General features: G+C 54.3%; 1 pseudogene; it reads left to right on the plus strand.

Annotated features, from left to right (window-relative positions):
* The first annotated feature begins 1782 nt into the window (after positions 1 to 1782).
* LOC123937795 lies at positions 1783 to 1878 on the plus strand (annotated as a pseudogene).
* Positions 1879 to 4314: the final 2436 nt, after the last annotated feature.

Below are 4314 nucleotides of genomic sequence, written 5' to 3' on the forward strand. Positions count from 1 at the left end.
GTGGACTTTGTTCTCTCGGGTTCCTGGAGCACTAGTCTTCACTCCGGTTTCCTCACTCCTTCCCTCACCCATGCACACCCCGTGTGGGACCTGGGACACCTTGGGAACTAGCGTTGCCATGCCCTCAAGTGGCTCCCAGGCCCATGAAGGACAGAACCAAGGGCCCCAGCAGTGTGCCATGAGTGGGAGTGTGGGAGCACCACGGGGCCCCCAACTGCTCGGTCTCAGAGCTAAACCCTGGTTTGCAGATCCCCCCACCCCAGCCCCATCTCCTTCCACTGAGGTTGCTACCCCAGACCTCCCAATGGGCTCCATGGCCCAGACGTGCCCTCGGTGCTGGACAGAGACAGCTTGCCATCCAGCCTCCCTGCAGTAAGGTCCGGCCAGGCATGAGCAGGGACAATGTTTGAAATTCAGGGGAAGTCCTGTGGTGGTGAGGTGCTGGGCCGCAGGCCAGGGCAGTCTTGGGTCCCTGTGTGCCGTGACCTGGAGTGTGAGAGAGGCTTGGGTACCTAGCTGGGCCAGGCTTGATGTCTCCCCTCCGGGCGCATCCCTCCCCCAGCTGACTGCACCGGTCGGGGTGCAGGGGGAGCCTCTGGGTGGCACGTAGGGTGCCCAACACCACATTACCCCGGCTTCTCTGGGACTGCCCATGTTTGAGCTTTGAAAGTCCTGCATCTTGGCAAACCCCTGAGTCCCGAATCCTGGACCCTGCCCACCCTGGGACAAGAGGACCCACATGTCACTCTCTGCCGTGTAGCCAAGCCGTTGCTCTGTATGAGGGAAGCTGCATGCATGAGTAAGGCCAGAAAAGGTCAATGCCAGCTTGAAACTCACTCTCCAGAGCTGGCCCTGTGGACTCACACACCCCGTGGCTCACAGGAACGTGCTCACGCCACTTTTGTGAGAATTGGAGCTTCCTTGAAACGAAGAGACCCTGTAAAATAGCATCCTTTGGAGTTAAAAGCTGGACTTCAGAATTCTCCAAATGAATGTCAGATTGCTTCTCCCCTGAACGAGCCAAGAGAAAATCAGTCAAAGAACAGAGCTCACTTCGGGGCAGGGTTGGGGGAGGTACAGTCAGTGGGGCAGAATTTATGTGGGGGGCTGGGCTGGGCAGGGTTCTCCGGGGAAGCAGAACTGATGGGAGATATTGAGACTAAAGATAGATAAGTAAGCTCTGGAGAGAAGCAGATATAGATATTTATTATAAGGAATTTCCAAACATGATCACAGAAGCTGGAAAACAAGTCTACAGAGCTAATGTCCCAGTTGGAACCCGAAGACCAGGAGCTGCAGTAGAACCAGAAAGACCCCATGTCCCACTTGAAAGGCCACCAGGCAGGAAAGTTCCCTCCCCTTGGGAAGGGTCAGTCTTTTGTTATGTTCGGGTCCTCAACTGATGAGATGTGGCCCACCCACATGGAGAAAAAATGTTTTACACACTCTACTAAGTCAAATGTTGACTCATCCAAAAATCACTTCCCCCCCCCCAGAAGCTCCCAGAATCACATTTGACCAAACATCTGGGCAGCCCTGGCTCAGTCACATTGACACATAAAACCCACCATCACAGGGGTGATGAGAAAGGTTTGGATAAAAATGTCAGTGGTGGGTGCATACCGGGAACACATCTAATGTCACTGAATGATACCCACACAGATGACTCAACAATAAAGACTGTGCTAAATGTATTTTATCACAATTTTTTAAAACACACAAAACATGTTTTTAGAGTTGCCAATTTTATGTTTGTTTTTTTTTTTTTAAAGAAGCATTAGCATTCACTTTGGCAGCATACATGCTAAAATTGGAACCATACAGAAAAAATTAGCATGGCCCCTACCCACGCAAATCTGTGAAGCATTCCATTTTTTTTAAAGCTATAATTAGCAAAACTATTTCCATGACGCACCAAGCTGGAGTTGGCAAACCGTGGGCAAAGGGCCCGAGAGCCAGCATTCTTCTCTCGGGCCGCACAGCCTCCCTCCACCCTTGCGTCGGGAAAGTTGCCAGAGACAGTAGCTGAGTGAAGGGGCATGTCTGTGTTCCAATAAAACTTTATTTGTAGACACAGAAACTGATATTTCATCTAAAATTTTCAAACCACAAAACCTTCTTCTTTTGCTTTTTCTCTTTTCAACCTTTGAAAAACGGGAAAACCATTCTCAAGAGGCCAGGTGCACAAAACAGACAGCGGGTGGGGTTTGGCCTGGGAGCTGTAGTTTGCTCGCCCCTGACCCAGATAGATGGGAGCTGGGGCCAGGCCTCCAGGCAAGTGCCAACCGTGAACCCAGGCGAGAGGGCTCAGCCACACCTGGGACACCTGCGGGGCAGGGGACTGTTCTCATCACATGGGCTGTGAAGGGTCAGGCCGGGCAGGGCAGGGCAGGGCAAGGAACCCACCCCCAGGTGAGCAACCAGGCCCTGCAGGGACAGTGGACCTTGCCTGGGGGCTGGAAGGACCACGCATCCACACATGAGTCTCACCCTGGACCGTGTCCTCCCTGACACGCAGCCCTTGTCTGTGTCCTCCTGGTGTCACTCCCACTCTAACTGCCCACTCAGCCTCTAGGGAGACAACGTCCACTGTTCTAAAGGGGCTGCCCATCTGGGTTTGCATGGGACCAAGGAGTTTGCCAGGACGCAGGACTTTTGTGGCTAACACGTGGATAGTCCCAAGGAAACCAGGGTGGGGGTGTTGGCTGCCCATAGCCTCCCCTCGGGAGCCTACCTGGGAGTCAGCAGAGGGAAGGGCGGGCCGGGAGGGCAGGCATCAAACCTGGCACAGGTGGGTGTGCAAGAGCCGGAGTGTGGTTTACACGCCCAACGGAACGCGAATGGCAGTGAGCAGGACTGCATTGCGCCACACAAAGAGACAAGCAGGTCCCCCCACCAACAGCACGTGGCGAAGAACGGGAAGGCAATCGCATGTTCCCAAAGCAGGTGAGACCCAGAACAGGTGAGACCGATCCAGAGATGACCTACGGGGGAGTGCCCTGGAGGCGCGGCAACTCCAGGGACAGAGATGGGGGTGACCCCCTGCTGTTGCCCCCTCAAGCCCCGAGCCAGTGTCCATCTGCACGATATGCCCACCCCGCGTATGGAGTCAGGGCGCAGGGGTCTGGAGCCACGCCAGGCTCTTCGCAGCTGTGTCCTCCCCATAGTTTCCCGCGGGACAAGCCTTTACCGGCTGCCTCCATGGGCCTGGCTGTGTGCCTGGTGCAGGGACAGAACCCTACAGGTCGAGCCCCTCACCCCTCCCAGGGCCCCCGTGGGGTAGGTGATCTCAATCGCATGTTACAGACAAGAACTCTAAGACCAAAGGGGTGAAGTCAGGGTCCTCAAGTCACTCTCAGCAGATGAGCGCCCACTGGCATCTGCCTGACTTAGAAAGAGCACTGGTCTGCCTTGGCTGCGGCCTTTCCTGAGGGCGGGGGCGGGGGGGGGGGCGGCGCACAGCTATTCTACTGTCTGCCTTCCTCTTCAGGAAGCCTAGGCCCTCAGTGCAGACCCCAGACCCAAGAAGAGCCAGCCCACCCCCGCCCCACCGCCTGCACCCCAAATGCTGGCTGTGCCGGCGGCCAACATTCAGGCTACAAATACCCTGACAAGATGGGTCTTCAATGTGAAATCGCGGCCATCAGCAGGGCCTGGCAGCCCGGCCTCCCATTAGAGCCAAATGAATAACTCCGTTTAGAGAAGTCGTTTGGGGCTCTGCCCCAGACAATGACTCCTGTCAAAAGATTTACCGAAGCTCATGGGCAATGCGGCGGGAGGCCCCGTGGGCCTGGCCTCAGAGTTTATCAGCTCATGCAGAAAACAAAGATTGCAGCGTGGACCATTTTGCCGCTGAAATTCATGCCTTTTGACCCCAAATGGAGATATAATCCCAGGGCTTGTTTCCACTTGAGCTTGGAGATGTAAGTAGCTGGCTTTGAAGCCCAACCTCACATTGGCCTCGGGTGCAAAACAAAGCAACCATGCTACTGAAGACTATGGTTCGTCGCCTCATTCCACCACTCCGCCCCAGTCAGAGAGCAGCCCCTGGGGAAAAATTCCGTTTTACAACTGGGTGCTTGACAGAGCTTTGGGAGGAAGTCCTATACTTGCCCCATTCCCATAGTGAAGATTGCAAACTTGATCTCAATTTATTTTCTCCTTGGCCACCAGGAAGCTCAAAAGTCCAGAAAAGCTTAAGTATCTCAGCAGTGTTGGTCCTTTACAATATAATAAGGGCATTCTCTTTTATGCTAGTATTGTGGCTTCTATTTGGATTTATTGTGTTTGTTTAATGTGCCTCATGCTATAAGC

This window comes from Meles meles, chromosome 2 (assembly GCF_922984935.1).
Source record: "Meles meles chromosome 2, mMelMel3.1 paternal haplotype, whole genome shotgun sequence".
NCBI lineage: Eukaryota > Metazoa > Chordata > Mammalia > Carnivora > Mustelidae > Meles > Meles meles.